Here is a 21,806-nt window from a genome sequence, read left to right as displayed (position 1 = left end):
TTTTTTCTCTTCTAACAATTTAAATTGATACAAAATTTAATTAAAAGGACCAATGAATAAATTTAAACTGATTAGACATTTATTGTTTAACTATATGTATGTATAACTATATTATAAAAAATACAATAATTTTTATTAATATATTATTCGTTTAAATCTAATTATGATTTAGTTTACAGTACTGTAAATATTTAAATATTATAAAATTTTATACAGGGTGAGTCATAAATAAGTGAAAATATTTCAGGGCTGGTAGATCTCAATAAAAGAAACATATATTTTTAGCCGACCATACCAATAGCCAATAGGTATGGTAGGCTATTAAGATCGGCAAAAAAAAAGTTTTTTTAATTTCACTCAAAATGAGTTATTTGGGTCATAAATGACCTAAATACAAAATATTTTCATGGTGTCTGTCTGTCCGTCTGTAACACGATAACTCAAAAACCGCTAAACCGATTTTAACCAAATTTGGCACAAAAATACTGTGGCACCCGAGAATCTGGCCATTAGTTTTTGGTGGGGGTGGGGGATTGGTAAGGGGATATGGGAGGGGGTTAAAAATTTTAAAAAAATCGTAACTCCAAAATTACAGTAGCTAGCGAAACGCGGTTTTCAATTTAAGATTAGGAATAATATTTTCAACAAAATTTGTAATAACATCAAAATCAGTCAAAGTCGCAGTTTTTGAGATAAAAAAAAATTAGAAAAAATCCTTTACTTTGAAACTAAAAGAACTGCCTACCAACTTTTTATTAAGATATTTTAGTATGGGCGGCTATACGTGCCTCCCGGCGCGAATTTTTTCTTTACCGTTTCTCAAATAAATCGAAAATAACCGAGTTATTTTATTTTGAATATTTAAAAAAAATTCTTAATTTTTTAGAACCTCTGGATCTTTTCTGGGTTTTCTTTCTTGTAAATTTAATCTACCACCTATGTTGCCATATTATCAAAAAATTATATTTTTTTACTGTTTCCAAAAAAAATTGTGTTTCTGGGGTCGCAATATTCTACTCTTAAAAATATTTGCACCTATTTAAGACTCACCCTGTATAAACGATCTTAATTTTAAAATTTTTTATTTCTAGTCAAGAAATATTTTCAATGAGATTATTAAAGCTGAAACGATTTAATAATAATTTTATTTTTTTTTAATTATTTACCTACTATATGTGAGAACCACAAGTGTCAATATATATCCACGTACCGTAGAATTCGACTTAATATTATTTGGTATACTAATTTTGGGAAATATCTGTATCTTAGCACAAATATTTACGAAATAACACAGCCATTTAGTAACTACTCTTGACATGTTTTAATCTCAATATTCCAAGCATTTTATTAATACATTCAACCGCACCTAAAGTGCATGTAACAGACTGTGAACTTTAAAGCTTGGAAAAGAAATTGCACCATTTTATATTCTAATGCCCTTGTACGGATATAATGAGTATTAAAAATAGTTCATTGGATAATTTAAAGCATTTTTAGGCAGTGTGCACAGTACCAGGGATTTAATATTCAGTAATTTATATTGTTTCATAGAGATAATGTTTTTTTTTAACCGAATATTTTGAATAGGCCCTACCAAAATAATTCATGTCAGCTAGATGCATGTTTTAGGAAATATAGAAGAGCTTTAGTCAGTTTGAAATAGAAATGAATTAGAAATAGAATTAATTGAAATAGAAAAAAAAACGGCGTTGAAGAAGGCTGTCACAAATGTATTTACAAAAATTTATTTTTTCTCGAATTGTGAAGTACACACAATATAAAAATAGATTACAACCCTCCTAAGGCTAAATGGCACTATAAGCGTTACTTACTTACTTAATTATCATCGCTTATTATTACCCGGCCGTCTTTGACGCCGTTTTTTTTTGTTCGTATAGTATTTATTCTAAGCAATCAAAAGTTTTTAGGACTCTGATTTGTTTAATGAGCAATTTTTTCTACTTCGACAATACAGAAATTTAAACTCCTAAATAAATAAATAAATAAATATTTGCAAAGTCTAAATAATTATTTATTCTTCCAACATATCGTGCTTATTTAATTGTTTATCAAATGCTTAATTTATTTACATTTATTCAATCATCCATATTAATTATTTTGATAGAACAAAACTATTATTTTTCTTTCAATTAATGATCTGATTGTGTGGAAAATATTTTAATTTGTTTAATAGCTTGATTCTTTATTATGATTTATGGGGCGGAGATATACAGAATGTAAATAAATAAGATGCGAAAAAATATGTCTCCAGAGAACTACTGAAAAGTTTGTCTCAATGGATTTTTATCAATTATTATTTGAAATGGATTTCTATAATAAGGAATTGAACTATGACAGAGTGTTGAGTCGAAAATTTAGCGTTGGTCTTAATCGTGTTAATCAAAAGTTTTGACCCCCACTACACAAGGGATTCAAGGGAACAATGAGATTAAAGCCCTTGCAAAAACATTTTGCTGTCCATTGCTTCGCATCGAAAATGCTAATATATTCAAATTCTCGATTAAAATCTCTAAAGCCTTGGTTACACGGTGGGATCGACGTCATTTTCTTTTGTTTTCTATGTCAATAAGGATGGGAAGTTACTAAAAGTTGTTAATGCGTTTGGCTTAACTATACTCTAAAAAAATTCGCCAATTTTCATGACTATATGTAAGAAAAGAAGTCGAACAAATGCAAATTTTTGGCTATTTTTTATTAATTTTCATATATCGTAGGAAGATAGTACTCATAGTCATAAAATTATGAATATTTCACCACTTGTAGGAAACTTTATGTAGATTCAGAACTTTGAAGGCTTATGTACTTTTGCTTTGCGAAAAAAATAACTTTCTTGACCCTTGTTTTTCAGCTGTTTCGATCAAATCGAAAGATAAAACCTCTCCTATTTCCATTACCGTTCTCGTAAGAGTACATTGACCAGTATTTTCTTATTCTACGTTTTTAAATGAGTCAAAAAATCGGTAACATGACAAAAATCGACAATTTTCATGATGATATGTATGAAAAAATGTCAAAAAATGCCCATTTTGGCGATTTTTTACTCATTTTCAATGGTCTTAGAAAGATAGTAAATACAGTCATAAAATTATGAAAATTGAAGTAAAGAAATTATGAAATTTTATGTAGATTAAGCTTTAAAGGCTCTGATAGCTCGGTTTTGCGAGGAAATTAATTTTTTGGATCCCTCTTTTTGAGATATTTTTGAAGATGTTAAAACTTCCCCTACAACTAATAAGACCACAAACTCGTAAGACCACAATGGACTGTATTTTCTTATTCTACAAGTTTTAATTAGCAAATAACACCAGTTTTAACAAAATCGGTGACATGACTAATATCGCCAATTTTCATGACTATACAGTAAAAAAAATGTCGAAAAATGCCTATTTTTGGCTATTTTTTACACATACTCAAATGTCTTAGAAAAATAGAAAACATAATTTTAAAATTATGAAAATAAAATATCACTATTTGCATTGAATTTTAATGGTTTAGATACCAAAATTAAATTAAAAATTATGGGTAATCGGTCCTAACTAACATAGTACAGGGTACAGATTAGGTTAAATTTATGAGAAATCAAATCAACCTTTAGATTTTCATAGTAAAAAATTCGTGGTATTGTTTTTAATTGAACCGGTACTGTTCAGATATGTTACATAGTCATTCATGATTCACAGTAAACATGATCTTTCACTTTCGTTAATACCTGTTTGAAGTTCCCCAATAGAACTAAAGTAAAAAACAACAATCATCAGATCACCCAATTTAACCGTTATCAAATAGTAACTTTTTGAATTTGTTTTCCCAGAATGTTTTGCTGTACTTTCTCAGATGAGATCAGATACAAATATATTTTATTGATGATATCACAGTATAATTAGGTACTATCTTTCTAAATGTAACGTAGGTATGTAAAGGACCTACATATTAGGTAGATATGTAATCTAGAGGCTTGATTATTTTTGCATATATGAAGTACTTTCTAAGGATCAGATTTTTTTTCGCAGTTCAAATTTAAAAATAGCTTTTTAATGATATCACAGTCTATTTAGGTATTATTTCTGTAAAAGTAATATAAGTATCTAAAGGACCAACTTTTTAACTAGATATGAAATTTTACTAATCTTATTTTTCCATATATGGAAAATCTCAAGTGTCAGATCTCAGTCAAATCAGAAATAACTGCGATAAGTAGAAAAGTAAAGGTCAGATTAAATTGACTTATGCAATCAGTCTTGTTTTCAAGTAATATAGGTTACCATTTAACTTTTATCAAAGAGAAATATATTTCTACATAAAAAGAAAATAGGAAAAAATAAAAATCTTCCTCTTCGTTGCAACATTATGATCAAATAATAAATATTGCTACTAATTTTGAGATAAACATGATATTCAAGGACCATAGCTGTTAGGCTATGGAGTAGTGGAATGTAAAAAACCACTCAAAAAACAACCTTGACCGATTTTAGTGCAATTTTTTGCCATAATTCAGAACAAATTCTACATTTTTTATTGATAGAACATATAAAGTAGAGCAGTAGACTGTGCGGTCGAAATATTGTTACTTCGGTTCAAGCTTCGTTCTTGCTAATCTAATTTTTGTTAATTCTTTTAATAACGCAATGAGAGTTCAATGTCTCCATTAATATTAATCAGATTTTTTACGCGACCTCCGCTGCCAGTTAAATTTTGTCTACAAAATATAACAAATTTTTTTATTCTTTCAATTTTGAAAGTAAAAATGTTTTGATCTTATTTAAAAATAAAATTTTGAAGAAATTAAATTTTTGGACTGTTAGGGGAATTAATTATTACTTGGGGAATCCAGAGGGGGTTCCCGCCAAATCTCACTAAATCTTACGTAGGAGGGGAGATTTTTAGGAAAACACATGTTATATTTTTCGGACAAAAAATGTAAGAAAAATGTAGGGTGTAAAAATGTAAGAAATTAGGTCAATTTAAATTAAAACATATTAAATTTCTAAACTAAAATATGTCGAAATCTGATATGTTGAATATGCTCAATTCTTCTGTATATTAAAACCCTTCAATAGATGTGGTTATTTACTGTCGATATACCTACAGGGTGAGTCTTAAATTAAATTAATTAAATAAGTACAAATATTTTTAGGGGTGGTATATTTTGATCTAGGAACACGTCTATGAGTTTTTTTTCGCAATAAAGATGTTGAAAATCGTACATTTTCTTTTAAATTTCCCTGTATATTTTTGGAAAACTTTTTAGAACTGCCCGTTCACCGCAAATTTTCCCACGGTATAATTTCTTAATCTCTGATATTACCATAGTTATGCGGCTTTACTCCATGGTTACGGCACTAAAAGGGATGCAAATACAGAAAAAATCCGGTGGCTCTCAACATTTTTTCAAAAAAGATCATTTTTTTTTAAATTTTCAAACTTAAATAACTCGGTTATTTTGGACTTATCTGAAAAATGGTAAAGAGAAAATATGTTTCTTTTATCGAGATCTACCAGCCCTGAAAATATTTGCACTTATTTAAAATTCACCTTATATATCAAAAATTAGGTCCCCAAATCCCTTATATGGTAAATAAATCCAACGCATTTAAATTCAAAATTCAAATTTTGTTAGATCTCACGTGAGATTAAGGGTGAGGGGAGGGTGTCGAGACAAATCTCAAGATAACCTCTCGTAATTTATGGACGCACCCTTAGTTCATAATCGTCTAAAATAGTATAAAATGGTAATTTATAAACTAAATTCTTTATCTCTTTATAAATTCTTATTGCGTCTATATCGAGTTTTGTTTGTAGTTTTATTAGTAATGGAAATTTTTTAACGTCGTAATAAAATCCCCTGGCATTTAAAATTCATCCATGTAATGCCTTAAACGACTTAACAAAAGCTAACACTTACTGGCTGAAACAGCTTCAAAACTGTTGCTATTATTATACGGTGTTTGTTTGGGTACATTAATAATATTTTGCTTGTGACAATATAAGTTCCCTGTTCCTACGTTATGAAAGTGTAGAAATACATAAAACATATAAAATATTAAGCTTTCATAACGCACAATTTTTTTTCATCCTCTCATCCTTTTCTTTTCGTCAGGGAATTACATCAAGACGTATCGATGCCGGATGGGACTACCCAGGACTACCCTCTTCGCAATACCAGGCACCCCCTACTGTCTGTGGTCATGTATTACGGACAGAGCTAACGTAGTATATTCTGGTGGACAGAGCTTCGCATTCTTTCAACAGAGACACGCACCTCTGCAGTCTGCTCCGGTAAGGAGAGAAAAAGCCAAAATGGAAAGCGGCCCTACACCGGGAGGCAAGTAGGGATGTATCACCAGTTTTGCCAGAACTTCAATGTACAGACATTGAGTTGGCGAGTCATCAACTCGAAGGAGGAGGGCCATGGTCAAGTCCTAACAATAGGAATTGACCTCAAAACCAAGAAGGCAATAGAGATATTCTATATATCCTCTTTCATAGATTCGGGATAACACCAGTATCAGGTCTAAGGAGAGAAGTTAAAGAGGTGGGGAAAATGGATACAGATCCTCTATCCTCCATCTGACGGATACCTCAGGATACAAGCTCTTCGACTCTATTGTCAGAGGAGGATAGGAAATACTCTGTCCCCCCTGCAACAGGAAAATCCCCATGTATGATGACTTATAGACTGCATGATGAGTTATAACTCAATAAGGGGACACAATAGATCTTTAGGGTCGCGGTGATTAACCCTCCTCCTACTCATTCTACATACAAGTTTGCACTAAGACGCTAGAAAAATAACAGCGATACATCTGGGCCCAAAAATGAAGGTAGAATAGTTAAGAAAACTTCTACAAGTAAGTAGCGGTGTAATGCCTGCATATATGATGATGATCTTGATCTACTTTAAAGAAATCACAATTTTCAATCAATTGCAATTTAGTTGACGATACACAGAAGAAAATAATATGATGAAATCAGTTATCTCCGTAACAAAATTAATAATAAGGAAAAGTAAAACTAAGTAACTAATTAAAGCATGCTTATTTAAACGATAAAAATGACAATCATGATTATGCAAGCGTTTAAATATTCGCACGCGTTCACACAATAGTAGTACGATAAATAAAAATCAGAATTTCATGAGGTCATTTCTTCGTCAATCGAAATTTTATCAAAACTCAAACAAGTCTAACAAGGAATTAAAATGCCTGGTAGGACAAACGTTTTGTTGATAACATTTTTCGTTGTATGCATTGGTATATAAACTTTGCGATTTTATAGAACTTTGATGTTTTGTCTTTGATGTTTGCGCTTCAACATAAATAGGACACATCATGTTAGACTCTATTTATATGTTGCGCGATAAATGTTAAATTATTACAGCTTTCTTGCATAGTGGACCAATAAAGTCATTACCATGGTTATGTCCCTGACTTTAGTATTATTATCCCAAGGTTAAATGATCTTATAGTCGAAAGGTCTTAATATTACTCTGATTTACTTATCAGATATCAAGGAGGATCCATTAACAAACTTTCATTTTTCAGCGATTAGGGAAACTTTGGTTCGTACAAGACAAATAATATAGAGAAACAATAGTAGAGTCGTTATTTTTGATTGGCTGTCTATTGATTTACAATATTTTATAAGGTTGTTGTTAAAAAGAAAAGTGCTTCTGGGACTGAATACCCTATTTGAAACCATTAGCTTTAGATGCTTTATAAACCAGATTGTGGAACTTTGTTATTTAAAAAAATAAATGCCAGGATAACTTGCCAATAAAAATTGTTTTCAGCCAATAATCATGTCCACGGCAGAAATTGATTGCAGCTCTGTTATAAAATAAATTCGAAATCGTATTTATGCCTCGACAGATTTATAGCTTTCATCATAAAATACATTCATCTAAAAATAAAAATTCTAACACAGACTCTACCTTCCAAAATCAAAAAAGAATATAAAGAAGTTACGTTTTTTCCGCCTTGTTAGGTAAGAGATAATCCATTTTCGTATCTCTTTTTACTAAATCTCGATGAGAGCGAACTGGAGGATTGAATTATAAAAAAATCGGAGCGGATAGGAAGCAAAGCTCGGCCTTGGCAGATGTAACCGAAAAATAAACGGAAGGAATTGTTATATTAGTGCAGAAACAAGGCTATGTTCGGAAACTCTCCACAACGTGATTTCCATTTAAATCAATCATCGTGATTGTGAATACGACTTTGATGCGTTTAGTTGTTCCGGGTATTTTTTTATCAGTATATGTGTTAGTAGTGGAAATAGCCGTTCTAGAAGTCCGTGGAAGGGTGCACAAACCAAAAATAGAACACAACAATGTTATTTGTAAATATTAAAGTTATTAATAAATGATATTATACTAGATATCTTTATTATTGGAGAAATTTAAAATTATGTGTAGATATTGTTTAGTAATTTTATGAAGGCCTTTTAATTAATATCTAAATATATTCGGTTTTCTATTTCTCTTTTACTTCTAAATTAGTTTGGGTTGCTGTTGGGCGCAGCTTAAATATTATTGAACTATATAATATATTTCTATGATATAAGTACCAAAAATTCGAAAACGACTACAAAGCTTTATGAAGCACCTGCATAAATTAAAAAAATGCAGAGTACCCCGTAGCTTTTTACATTAAATGGATCAGAACGTATTAGTGTTTTATTTATAAATAATAAAATCTACAAGAAAGTTTGTATTTTATTTACATTTTTATCGTTTATTTTTGCTGATGAAACAAATGTTAACTGTTATATTATTATATTACTTAAAATCAAACAGTAAATAATCAATATCAAGGGCATATTTTGCATTTTACTTTATAACATAAAATGTTTATAAACTTTGTCTTTATATTAGTTCCATTCGAAAATCAAGATAACTTTCTGTTAAATACTTTTAATTTTGTTAATTATACACTCTAACCTAGACAGTTATTTCAATAATGAGTCTGGTTATAAAACTAGGCAACGAAATTGATTAATAATATACAAATATAATCAAGGATATTGTTATACATTTTTTACGGGAATATTTGAAGTATCTGTTTCAATATTAATATTTTTTTTGTAAAAATTAGGTACTTAATGCTAATTTTATCGGCTACTCGTAGAAAATTACTACCGCTCTGTATTATAAATTACATGAAGAAAATTAAGTAATAAAAACATTGTAGTCAAAATATTGTTACTTATTAAGCTTGTCGCCCACTTGTCCGGCACAGCACGGACCGTAGCTGCTCGTCGCCTGCAGGCGACGGAGAGCTTGGTCGCCCACTTTGCCGCAGGAAACCGGCAAGCCGTCACGTCGCGGTCGTATGTTGCGAAGATCTTTTTGTTTTAGTTTACATGTAGCAGTGACAGAGTCACTATGTGTGAAAGCAGCAGTTCTGATGAAGAAGTTATTGTAGCGGCCGCATTTTTGGCAGAAGAAGAAGAAAATAAATAGAAGATAAAGAGAAAATGTGGGTCCACCCCATTAATCAAAAGCGGACTGAACGCGGAGAGTCCCATCATTTATTTAACGATTTAATTTCCCTAATTTTTTTCTTAGGACTGCTTTCTCGGACTTAACAATAACAACTGCCAAAATAATTGCAAAACATATATGCGATCGAAAGGCTTCCATAAGTTAATGCAGGCCAGCGCCGGCCGGCCGGCTCCGCGTACAGTTGACCGGCCCGTCCCGGCACGGACCGTCGTTTGACGGGGAGAGTCGGAGAGCTGGAATCTGTTCCGTCGACGGACTCGCCGTTCCGTGCCGTGACGGGCTAATGTGCGGTAGTCTATTCATTTGCATGGTTTTAATCCTATCCGTATTTTGACGGGCCGGAACGGGACGGGACGTGACGGCCAAGTGGGCGACAAGCTTTACAAAGGTTAATTAAGTAACTCAATATAAAATTCATATTTATGTTGCATAATAGTAATAATATTTATGTTATTTATGCACCAGTTTATCGCGAATACTCATACGATTTATATCATACATTTTTTAAATTTTAATGAATTAATTATTATTTTACCAACTTTTTAATAATACGATCCAATAAAAACAGTGTCACGGTAAGCGTAGATGGACCGCTTTAGAGGTAGCTCTTTTGTAAATGAAAAACAATAAACTGGCGGAAGTAAAGAAATGGGAGACGACAAAATGAGGTCGTGAAATGAATTTATCTTGAGGAATATCTCTTTTAAGTTAAAGCACGTATTATAAACTACCCCAATCAGAAAATCTATTTAATCAGACCTGTTTTAGGTAAACTACAATCCGTTTTTCTTGTCACTAATTAATGTGCCTCCAGTTGAGCGTAATCTTTAAATCCTCCCTTATAATAAGATTTGGGGTAGTCAGGTGTACCCTTAATCATGCCTCTGTATAGGGTGAACGAACTTTTAAGCGTGTGTGTGACAGATGAATCGAAACATTTTAAATGTAATTCCTGTCAAAAAAATCTTCGACAAAAAGATTTGCTTTAATTTGTAAGACTCCTTGTGGCTCAAGTTTCGTTTACTTGAAATCAGTAATGTAAGAAATATTTGTTTATTTAGTATTTTGAAGCCTTTTTGAATAGTATGTGACAAACATTTTTCTGCGGAAATGCATAATTTTCAGTTTTTCAACTTTAGAATATAGCTGAAACCAGTTACATGAAAATACGTTTCTATTTTTCATTCTAGAATTTTTTCTATTATGTAGATATGCAAAAAAACTTCTTGCGGAAGTGTACCATTTTCATTTATTGATAAAATATAGCAAGATTTGAAAAGTACTGGGCAATTGGAATTCGTAAACAGACGCGTTTTAGCTTGCAGCGTGTTTTGATTGCTTTGGTTTTCTTTGGTTTGTTGGTTCATTTTTCTTTATTTTCGTTTTTTTCTCGGTGAGGTATTGATGTCTAAATTACAGTATCTACTAGGTTAAGTTCATACCTACACAAGAAAAGTGTTTAGAATGTAAAATAGGACCACGTTTTCATGTAACTGATTTCAGTTATTCTAAAGTCAGAAAAAAATGAATGGTGCATTTCCGAAGAGAAATTTTTATGATTTTGTGTTTGGGGAGGCTTTGTTTTGGAGGCTTTGGTTTGGAGGATGTTTTGTTGTTTTTTTATAAGCGATTCAAGTAAAAAAACTTCACCTCTCCTTGTTCATCACTGAACTTCGGTCTTTTGTTTAAAAAAATCCAAATAACGTACCAAATCATTAAGTTTTTTTTTAAATTTATATATAATATTTATTTGAGGTTTCGGTTTCATACGGAGGGTCGGTAGATGTTCCAGGTTTGTCTAGAGGGTTGGTATCGTCATCTTCAGGAAGAGCAGCACTTTGCCAGGTACAGGCAATTCTTCGCTATGAGGAACCGGCCTTTGTGCAGATCGCAGGTTTGGATACTCAATTTTGCCTTTCTTTTTCTTTGAATAACCTTTAATATTTGTTCGACAGAAACAGCAGTTATTAAAACGAGGTTCTCTCCATGGCAGAAGCACGGCAAAAGGAATACTTTTCCTATGGTCTTTCAGCCGCTGAACCAGAATCACTAATCCCCAACTTTACAACCGAAATATAAAAAGTGTTTCTGACTTTTTAAGAAAGTGGCATATCGTGTGATTTAATAATATATGGAACAAAACAAATATAATAAAACTTATCTGGTGAATTTTCGCAAGATTGGCGCACTAAACTTGCCATCTCAAAACACTTTTTCGCTAGAAAACTTTCTGTAAAAATAACGGTTAGAAATAAACTAAATATAAACCAACAATTTTATGGCTGTGTACGGCCTCTTTCATTCGACTTATTATAAAATTTATTGCAGTGGGGTGCATTTGAGAAAAAGTGGTCTTTATTTTCTAAGAATACCGATAAGGGGTATACTGCAGGTATACAAGATGCTAAATAAAAATGCTATATATGGTGTGTCCATTTAGAAAATATTTATGTGATTAGGTAACAAAAATAGACAATAAAAACTCTTTTTTGGTACATGTTTAGAAAACCTTGTCGACCAGTGTTATTTGAATTGTTGTCAGTATTTTCAAAGCGCCACACATAATTATTTTATTTATAAAAATCATTTAGCCTAATTTTTAATCTAATTATTAATTTAATCTAATTAATTTTACAAACTTGTGTTTAAGGAGAGAACCAACCGAAACAGGTTTTGTTGAATGGTTAACCCAGATTTTTTTAGTATATATTCCACTTTTTAAAGTTGATTCAGAAAGTAAAAATTAATTAGTTGTATTGTATAACTTCGAAAAATAATCCAAAAATTTTATTATTCAATTCCTTTATGTTGAATGAGTTTTCCTAAAATGATTTAAAAAGGGTTTCTTTATCGTAAGGACTGATGATTTATAAGCCCATATATTGGTGGTAATAACAAATTGACATTTAAAAAGTATTTTCTTAGTAGTTGTTGTATTTAGAATAATGCCTATTTCTGAACGATATAAATTTTAAATGGGGAGTTTATAAAATAATTTTTAGTAAGCTGATCCTACACGATGCTTCCAACGTTGGACGCATCATTTGTCATAGGCTTCGACAATATTGCAATTCACAAGTGTCTCCTACACGATGTGGCAAATGTTCATGTGTCGAACGTTGGAAGGTGTTCGACCATAGACTTAAAATAAAATATAGACTGAGCATCTCATTCATAAATAGCTGGAACATGCGGTCAGACAATGTTTTGTTATTGTTGTGTTATTGTTTTAGGTTAAAACGAGTGCGACACGAGCGATAGATAGGTTGTCTCTGTCGTAACGGTCGTTCCATGACGACTCTGACGAGAAACGCAACACTGTCTTTCGTTTCTCAAGTACACCTGAACTCTGTGTATCATAGCCGGGTAATTTTTTTATTTTAATGAAGCTATAATTAAATTAAAAATATATCGTATTTAAACTTTTTTATATTTTATTAAGATTTAGGAGAGGTTGTTTTAAATAACAGTTTAGAAAAAACGTCTTAGAATCCAAAAAGGATAAAAGTAATAAAATATATGTCATAGAAGATATTCTATAATCGAAATTACGTAATTTTTGAAATTATTAAAAAAATATTAATTTTAGTCAAACATTTACAACCCCTAATATTAATCAAAATAGGATCTATTCTACAGATATAATAGAATCGGCGACAGGGAGAGAGAAAAAAAATTATGATTGTTGTAATTTTTTTTTCTGGTTAAGTGATGTCTTATTATGTAAATTAGAGAAAACATAAATCTGTTCCATTAAAGGAAGGAAGGTGATAGGAGTGGATAAAATGAAAACTACATTTATTTAACTCGGTACTGTCTTTATTATACCGGATGCGTCCCAAAAGTGGCTCACCCCCATAATTTTTTTATTTTTTCAAATAAAAAAAACAAGATTTAGTATGTTAGTATATGACATAAATTAGGATTGATTGACGCATTCAATTATTTTTGGTCACTTCCTGTTTCACCGGAAATGACAATAAATTTTAATTTTTAAATGGCATCCTCGGTGTATTTCTACTTTATTCGATAGAAAATGACACTCTGAATAGAATGACATATCATGTGTCAACTTTTGACATTTTCGCATATGGTTTAATTGTAATTGTAACACGCGATTCTTAACGACAATTTGACTCGAAATACCAAGTGTGTGGTTGTATATATTCATAAAAAATGCTTTTTCCAAATATGCTAATGAATCACGCTTGTTCCATTTGAAAAAATTGAAATTTGATTAAAAATACGATTTGTACATCTTTTAACCGGCCTAGACAAGACACGAAACCTATTAGACGATCAAAACTATTTTTCCAAGGCTCCTTGATTAAAACTTAGTGTTTTTAACAACACCATGGCATCCTGGATTGAAATTTAAAATACGATTTGTTTTTAAGCGACAATGTCAAAAGTTGACATATGATATGTCATTCTATTTAGAGTGTCATTTTTTATCGAATAAAGTAGCAATATACCAAGGGTGCCTTTAAAAATCAAAAGATGTAATCATTTCCGGTGAAACAGGAAGAAACCAAAAACAATTGAATACGTCAATCAATCCTAATTTATGCCATATACCTATTAACATACAAATCTTTTTTTTTTATCTGAAAAAATAAAAAAGTTATAGGGGTGGGCCACTTTTGAGACAAAACCGGTATATTAAAAAATATTGTTTCATAATGTTATATCATTTTAAAATTCTTGTATGTTATTTTAGATTCTGAAGATAATTTTAGAATAAACCGGAATATATTTTTAATAAAAATATTATTAATTATTAACAGGGATATAATAATTATGATTTTGTTACAAAAACCTTTATAAATAATTATGTAAAAGAAAAAATTCAAATTTTACATTTTACTAAAATATTATCTAAATAAGCGCCTTTCTACAACAACGCCACTGACTCCCAATAGGTAAATTGAGAGTTGCCTACCGGACGAAAGTCGTTTCAAGACTTAAATGGATTATTTAAGTCAAATTTCTTGCAAATTTGGCACTGGCGAACCATATTTTATAGTTCTTGAACAGAAAATGTAAATAAAATAAACACTTAAGTACTACAAGCTAAGAAAATGCGTTAATACAGCTGGGGACATAGCGGCAACAAAGCTTTACCGCACACGGGCGACGCGTACTACAAGGTAATAAATGAATGAATAGGCGACCTCGCCTCTAATCGGTGTTGCCATATTGTAAAGAACTTATCCTTTTTAAATAGTATTCGACTTATAATTTAGTAGTATAAGGACTATTTAATACATCTATGGAATATTAAAACCTACTTTATTAAAATGTAGTATTAATATCTCAATATATGTGTATAACAAGAAAAAAAAATATATATAATATTAAAGACGTGACAACATAGGCTGGATGAGGAAGGCTCGGTCGACTGTCCCCAAAAGTAAACATGTGTACAAAAAAGATTGTTTGACCGCGTTGAGATGTAAATAGTGTAGTCTATATTTTATTTTAAGTCTATGTGTTCGACACATCGTGTGGGACCGGCTTTAGTAAAAAATTTAACGGGCGTGTAAAACATTATTACATATATTTATAATTGTTTTGTTTTAAATGTATGCGAAAGCATTATTTACTTTTTTATTATTATGTTAAATAATTATTTTAACATACTGATGCTTTACAAGTCCATAAATTGGAGTAATTATGTTGCTATTTACTATAATATTGCTAGTAGTTACATTTGAAACAATGCATCATTTCATTTTTAACTGCACGTTTGTTGATAATTATCGTTTACGCGGTAGAGTTAAACTTGCTGCGTCATTACATTGCATTTTTTCTCAATTAAATGTTTTTAGGAGCTTCTGGTACGTACAGTAATAGGTTTTATAAAATTTAATAAAGTCAAAAAATATTAAGATAAAACCAAATCTAAATTAAAAAAAAAATCTTAAATAATTTCTTATTTTCTAAATAAGAGATTATCAAAAATATTTTGCTTTGAGAGGCAAAACATATAAATTTTTGATATGATTTAAATATATATTTATTATAAATTATAATGCATCTAACGTGGTTTTCTATAATCTGTTAATTTTTCTAAAAAATATAGAAGTCAATGTATCAAATTTTGCTCACCCTAATTCAGTGTTTCTATAGAAACGGACTTTCTATCCAGCCTTTTTCCAAGTCAGTGATTTTTATTTCTCGGATATATTTTTTCCCTTGCCATTTCAAGATACTTCACTTCCTAACTACAGAAGTTAATAAGGGTATTAATCTCCTACTATATTAGCCAATAGGACTCTTGATTTCTTCATTTTACCGATAGAAATTTTGTTCTACCATATTTTTTTTTAAAATGGTATATTTACTAAACATTTATAGCAGGGTTGGAAAAAATCATGATTTTTTTTAAAAAATCAAAAAAATCAGATTTTTTTTATTTTAATTCAAAATAATATTTAAATCAGACTAGCACTAGACTTTGCGAATGATATGTATTGGAATTTTTGTCATTTATACATGATAGCTGGCTTCTCTAAATTACGTCTTCGAAAAACAAATCTGGAGCAATATTGCGAATGTTGCATCATTCTTATAAGTTATATAAGAATGATGCAACATTATATATTATTAGTCAGTTAAGATCGACTTTCGAAGTTTCGAACTGTTCACGTATTTCTAAGCGGAATAAAACGTATTTTGAGGAATATAGTGGTTTAATTTAAGTAAAAAGACTAATTATCTGTCCCTAATCTAACATACATAAATTTTAAAATAAATCCCTGCGTTTAGCGGTCTAATGGATTCAGACGAAATAAGTTCAAAAATCGGTCCAACAATTACATTGATGAATAGATAATTTTATATAGTTTTATAACATTTACAATTATTTTTCGATTTATTATCTGTTATACCTGTTATAGAAATATGTTTTACAGTTTTCTAGGACACATTTTTATAACTTTTACAGTTATTTTTTGATTTATAATAATGTATTAATAAAATTATTTTTTTTTATTTAAATCACATGATTAAAATTAAAAAAATCACTTGATTCAAATCATGCCAACCCTGATTTATAGCCATAAGATTTTTTTAATTACATACGGATTTAATTCGTATATAATTTCGCGTTTATTTATTATTACTTTATCTCAGTGTACATTATTGAAATTTTTATTGTCATGTAATTTTCCATCTAGTTTATAAAAACATTTTTCTAGTTTCGTATTAATATAATATCTCATTAGCGGCATTAACAGGATGTTATTAAAAAAATAACTTGCTTTAAACTAGTAAAATGTGACAATAATCGAAAGCAATACACAATAATACTTAATTCGTTATTTAAGATCAGACATTGTTATTTCTCATTACGAGCTATTGTTTTTTTAATGGTAAAATGAATTAAAATAAATAATTAACTGTCGTTAGATTCGATTTGAAACAATTATCTTATAGAAACAGCATTTAGATGATTCAGCAACAAAATTTATTTTGCAAAATTCTAAGGTTACATTTATTGTCCAGAGCTGTACCAACGCAAAATAACGCCTGAAAATTACCCAGTAAGATCGTTAACTTTATATTAGGTGTAATTATTCGTAGTTAGCTAAATTCAGGATAATGGTACTAATTTGGTGTGCAAAACGAACTTTTTTATTTGTTTAGACCTTTGGCGAACATATTTAATAAAAAGATAATTCGAGATTAACAAAAAAACACCAGCGACGTCACAGAATAGCGGAAGGCGTCATTTCCTTATTTGGTTTGTATTGTGCTGGTGTTCTAAAATCATCGTCGTCATTTTCTCGAATCATAGCTAAATGAATATAGCTCATACAAGGGTCCCAAAAATTAATTTTCTCACAAAGGTAAGGTATCTAAGCATGTAAGGATGTATATTTTCTAAATCTAAATAAAATTTCCTAGAAATGCTGAAATTTTCAGAATTTTATCGCTATTGCTACTCAATTTCTAAGGCCTTTGAAAATGTGTAAAAATAGCCAAAAATGGGCAATTTTTACTAACTAAAAAGGTTTAGAATAAGAAAATATAGGCTATTGTAGTCTTGAGAACAGTAATGGACGTAGGGGATGTTTTAAATCTTTATTAAAAATAGCAGAAAAACAAAAGTCAAACATTTTTTTTCGCAAAGCTAAGGTACCTAAGCTGTTAAAGGTATCTGAATATACATACATAAAATTTCCTACACTTGTTGAAACTTTCATAATTTTATAACTAAGAGATAAAATACGAAAGAAAGTTATATTTAAATTACAATTTAGTAAAAGTATTGGCAAAATATCATATTATATTAGGTTTGTCCAAAAACAAAACAAAAACAAATAGTTTATAACGGAAACGCCAATGACGTAAGAGACATCTCATTGTCAATTTATAAAAGTGTTTTAATCTAAAAATAGGTGCCTTAAAATACAATTTTCGATTTAATAAAATGATTGTCCGTGAATGAGCTCCCTTGTTTAAACGGCGCAGAGAAAAAACGAGTGCCTTTAAAAATACCCATGGTGTGTTTTGGAGCAATTTTTTTCACATTAGCCAATTATTAGGCGACTTAACCGTCCGTTTGAGTGCATAAATGCATTTAACTGCATGGATGGATAAACTAAAAGTCACCGCACAATATCAAAGTACGCCCGAAAACAACAACAAAACGATTATACGATTTTTTTCTATCTGTCGCTTTATTCGTCGGACATAGCTAATTTTTCCTTTCGAATCTGGTAATGTTCCTTTAATTTAGTTCCATTTTTTATAATTATCAAGTTTTTATATTACCTAACTAATTTATTTCCAGTGGCGTAACGATTTTTTACTTGTTCCGGATTTTAAGCCGCTTGCACAAAAAATGAAGGTACCTACCTATCTATTTTAAACATTCTAGTTCTGATTAAAATTCTAATGCTAGCTCATCCAGTGACACCCTGTACATGCATGTAGATAAATTTACATACAAATATTTTGATTGGCAAACTGTATAAGACTGAATTGTAAAAAATGTCTATACCTATGTAGCGGATTCATCTATCCAAAAAAATCCTTTATGGGTTTCCCCCCCCCCTTGTCAGAAGTTGTGTTTACAGTTATAAAAATTTGCCTAACAAAGAAAAGAATGCTTAACGTTTCGGAAAGTTTTCTCTTTCCGTCGTCGGAAGCAAAAAAATATAAAGAATCAAGAAAAAAACTATTTAAAATATTTAAATTGAACTATTCGAGAACACTTTACTTTTTAAAACAGATACGTCTACAAGAAATCGTTGACGTTCTGTTAAAATGACATTATATTAAGTTAAACTTCAAAATTAACAATTACTACCTGATAACAATTACTGAATAAGGTAAAACCAAAGAGCCCAAACTTTCTGTATGATTATTTTTAAATTTTACGTATGTTATGTTTATTTATGTTATGTTCTTTAAAATCAAAGAAGCGATTGCCATACATTACTAACATCTACAGATGCATGAGCAATACATTTATTTTTATTAGATTGAATTAAAAAAGCCTCTTTTATTTTTCTTTTAGAGGCTATCGCTTCTTTCATTATAATTTTGGCGTTAAGAAAATTTATTCTGTGCCCTGTATCCCATGAATGCTGACAAATCTTAGATTTGTGAAAATCTCCCTTTCTTAAATAATCTTTATGTTCTTTGATTCTAACATTTAAGGGTCTAGATGTTTCACCAATGTAAAATTTATCGCATTCACAGGGTATTTGGTATATTACATTTTTTGTTTATTGTTCTGTATTCATTGATTTAGTATGTGATAAAATGGATCTAAGTGTATTTTGTGTTTTGAACGTATGTTCGTATGTTATATTGTTTTCCTATCCTTCTTATTTTTTCCGAAACGCCTCGTATGTATGGAATTGTAAGTTGTATATATTGTGTATTGTTATCATTGTGTCTATGATTTGGGGTTTGTATTTCGTTTAATGTTTTGTCAATAAAATATGGTGGATAGTCGTTTTTTATTAATGTATTTTTTATGTGGTTTATATCTCTGTTTAGTGAAATGTCGTCTGTACATATTATTTTTGCCCTATCATATAAACTTTTTATAACACCTTTTTTTACACTTATACTGTGATTAGATGTGAAATTTAAGTATCTATCTGTGTTTGTGGGTTTTCTGTAAACATCTAAAATTAGTTTATTTTGAAACTTTGACACTAAAACATCAAGAAATGGCACAAACGATTACCTCTCTCTACTTCTAAAGTAAATTTTATGGTAGGTTCGCGAGAATTTATATAATCCAAAAAAATGTCTATTTCAGAAACGTTATGTTGCCATATTGCAAAAATATCATCAACATAACGCAGCCATATTACAGGCTTTTTTGAAAAACTATTTATTGTATTATTTTCAAAATCTTCCATAAAAATATTACTTAACAAAGGAGAGAGAGGTGATCCCATTGCCATACCGAAATCTTGTTGAAAAAAATCATTATTTAATTGGAAATAAGTAGTTTTAACACAAAGTGTCAACAATTCCAAAATACTATCTATGTTTAATTTTGTTCTATCTATTAAATGTGTATCTTGTTCTAATCTATCCCTAACTATTTTAAGTCATTTATCTACCGGCACGTTAGTGAAAAGACTAACAACGTCAAAACTAACCATTAAACTGTTAGGTGTTATATTAATTTTTGAAATTTTTTCTATAAAGTGTGGTGTGTTTTTAATGTATGAATCGGTGTTATTTGCAATCGGATTTAATATGTCTAGTAAAAATTTTGCCAACGGATGGCATGGAGAATTTATACTACTGACTATAGGTCTAAAAGGTATACCCTGTTTGTGTATTTTCAGTAAACCGTATAAATGAGGTGGTTTACTGTAATGGGGTGTTAATAATGTTCATTGTAAGTCTGTTAATATATGTTTGTATTTGTATAAAGTTCTGTATATTTTTCTTTCAATAGTTGGTGTTGGGTCTTTTGAAAGTTTTGTGTAACTACCGTTATTTATAAGATCTGTAATTTTGTTATTATATTCGTCTAAATCTATAACTACTGTAATTTTTTTTCCGACGACGGAAAGAGAAAACTTTCCGAAACGTTAAGCATTTTTTTCTTTGTCAGGCAAATTTTTATAACTGTAAACACAACTTCTGACAAGCAGCGTCCGTTTAGGTTTAACGCCAGAAGTGTTTACCAAAAATAACTATTTTATTTTGTAGATTTTTCTTGCAGTGCAGTGGCGAAAAACCCATAAAGGATTTTTTTGGATAAGACTGAATTGGTTTATTAAAGTATAGTTGTGGTTTTCTTAATAATATCAATTGGTTAAAAAACAGTGTATTATGTACTTTATCAACAATAGCATGTGTTACATTAGCGTACGTACTAAAAAATAAAACAAGGTCACCTTGTGGCAACTAAATCACTTTCTGTTATATTTTTTAAATATTCTTAAGTCCCAGTATACGTTTGTCACGTTTAATGTAGGAAAAATAAACTTAGATATGAGGTTGTCGAAACCCAGACGCAGACAGCCACTACAGACTACAAGTTCTATTTGATTTAGATTTTTGTGCGATATTTTTGTACAGAGATAACAGAACCAACATTCATTTTGACATACTTTCATATTAATAGAAACAGCTACTTCATTATATTTATTGATCAAAAATTGAGAAAATAAAACTAAGATATTAAAAGTTTTAAAATATATATACTTGCCTGTGTATAGTTAACAATGCAGAATTCCAGCAAAGGCACTTTTGAAGACAGACAAAACATATATTTACCACTGAATATTTTCCATTACAAACTAGTTCCTTTGCAAATGTATAATATAATGGCGGATGTGTCCCATTTGCTAATTTGGCCACTTTTGTTTTGGGGTTCCAACTTGTCGACAGTTTTTTTTTTAATTTATCGCACCACAGAAATACACAATAGCACTAAAATCCTTGGTCTTTATTTAACTTAAGCTTATTCTTACTTATGATATTCCAAAAATTAGCATATACCTTATAAAAATCTGTTCCTCTATACCGCATGTCTTAAATAATACCACAATACTCTTGATTTAATTTGGTAAATGTGCAAATTTTGTTACTTAAATTGAAAATTATGTTCATAGGTAAACACCTGCTTTCGAAAAACTTTCCGTGAATAAATTGAACATTTTCTTAAATGTTTAGTTTCTGAAATACTTGGATATTTTAGTATTTTTGTAACTTTTTCTATTGCATTTGTCGTATCAATTATACTTTGTATAAATAGCTGTTGTTGAACATGAAAATAAAATTGTAGGTTTTT

The 21,806-nt window shown here is 30.1% G+C and overlaps 1 protein-coding gene across 2 annotated transcripts in view; it reads right to left on the bottom strand.

The window, feature by feature from the left end:
• Positions 1 to 21,421, bottom strand: part of LOC115882559 (trehalase-like) — a 44,607-nt gene extending 23,186 nt beyond the window's left edge. The window contains exon 1 of one of the 2 annotated variants that reach the window (XM_030900727.1): positions 21,222 to 21,421. The gene's annotated coding sequence lies outside the window, so the exon portion shown is untranslated. Of the gene's footprint in view, positions 1 to 15,634; positions 15,835 to 21,221 lie in introns of those variants that run through there. The other variant, XM_030900728.1, reaches the window with a different exon arrangement.
• Positions 21,422 to 21,806: the final 385 nt, after the last annotated feature.

This window comes from Sitophilus oryzae, unplaced genomic scaffold, assembly GCF_002938485.1.
Source record: "Sitophilus oryzae breed Bouriz unplaced genomic scaffold, Soryzae_2.0 scaffold_177_pilon_pilon, whole genome shotgun sequence".
Classification (NCBI taxonomy): Eukaryota; Metazoa; Arthropoda; class Insecta; order Coleoptera; family Curculionidae; genus Sitophilus; species Sitophilus oryzae.
This window is presented reverse-complemented; position numbering and strand designations above follow the sequence as displayed.